We start from the raw sequence: 1703 nt of genomic DNA, 5'->3' as shown, positions 1-1703 counted from the left end.
TAGATCTCCTTTAACAGGGTAACATGGACTTCCTTCTTTACTCTTAGCACCTTCTATGACTAGGTATAAATCAACTGCTCTAAAGTAGAAGAGAATTTACTTTGAACTTGGCCAAACAACTTTAGAGGTAGATATGTATAAGATGACATACATAATGAAAATCATACCTATGCACATATTGCTGAAGGTCAATATGCAGGAGAAGTACGGTTTGGGGATCTGAAATCAGCCATTTCTATAGTGTGGAGATCTATTGTACCTGGGAGCCTTTCTACTTCTATTTTTCTAGTACCTGTTAAGAAATTCTGTGTGTGTGTGTGTGTGTGTGTGTGTGTGTGTGTGTGCGTGTGTCTGTCTGTCTGTCTGTCTGTATCTGTGTGTCTTTCTTTTTTAAATTATTTATTTAATAACCACATGATTAGAAGAAGCATTTCATTAGAGTTTTAACATATTCAATAACAATTTCCAGAGCCATGTTACATCTCTTTCAAAAGTGGCTATAAATTTTTAGGTTCACAGTTGAATTAATACAGTATAATATTGAACTCAGTATAAACCCTATAAGACATAGAATTGAATGAGATTTTAATCTTAAAAAAAATCTCCATTTCATTTTAAAATATACTATTTCCTACTCAGTTTTAATGCTACTAACAATTAGATGTTTGCACATGCATCTCTATGTATCTGATTGTTATTAGCCAAAGATGGTTACACTCGGGTCCTTGGCACCTGAGTGTGGATATAAAGTTATGAGGTAGATTTCAATGGTAATATTTTTCACCTCTACTAATTAACATAAAGCAAATTTTTATGCTTCTTCCTCAAATAACTTTTTAACCACCACAAATATTTTTTTCATTGATTTGTGTGTGTGTGTGTGTGTGTGTACCATACAGAATATCCCAAAGAGTCTTATTGATCTATAAACCCACTTTCCAAACAGCACCCTCCCATACCCGTCCCGCGTGGCTGGAGCCCATATATTCTGTCATCTCCGTTACTGTCCACTGTTTTGTCAGCACCCCCAGATATTTCCCAGTGCTTATGCATCCAGTGAATCTGGTCAGCCTATCTAGAGTTCCTTGGTGTAGGAAGATCAGCTTTTCCTCATCTAGCAGCAAGCAGTTGTCAATATTCCTTTAGATAAGGTTGGGGTCTACTGTTCATTTTCCCAGGTCTATGCTGGGTTACTGCCTGGGAGTCTTTTGGGCCACCCTGGCCAACGACTCAAAGGAAGGTATCTCCTATCTGGCACTGTTTCTTCTTATGTAGCCTTTACTATACACAGGGACGCTTAAAAAAATTCTATTGACCCCTTTAATCTTTGGTTATACTTTTCTTTTGGTTGATTAAGACATACAGTTGGCCTAGATAAACCAATTTATTTTTACTCTTAAGGTCGTTTGAGGATCTGTTCCTCAGGGCTCACATGGGCTTGGGAGGAGCCACTGGCTCCTTTCTTTTACCAGTTCCTCCTATGTGAAGATAAGACAAAGGTCCTGCTTGACCATGGCTGGCTTCGCTTGGAAGCATGGAAGAAATGTTTCCTCTGTGTTGACCCTCCTCTTTGTAGACTGGACACTGGTTCATGTCCATCTCATGAGGTCTCCTCGGCCTCCTTGATCAAGAGGACAGGTGACCCACCACAATTACAGGACATTTTAGGAGATGCTCATAGTCCCCTGGACCTAGTAGACCTA

Source organism: Nannospalax galili, unplaced genomic scaffold (genome assembly GCF_000622305.1).
Source record: "Nannospalax galili isolate Female #2095 unplaced genomic scaffold, S.galili_v1.0 scaffold3785, whole genome shotgun sequence".
Lineage (NCBI taxonomy): Eukaryota > Metazoa > Chordata > Mammalia > Rodentia > Spalacidae > Nannospalax > Nannospalax galili.
This window is presented reverse-complemented; position numbering follows the sequence as displayed.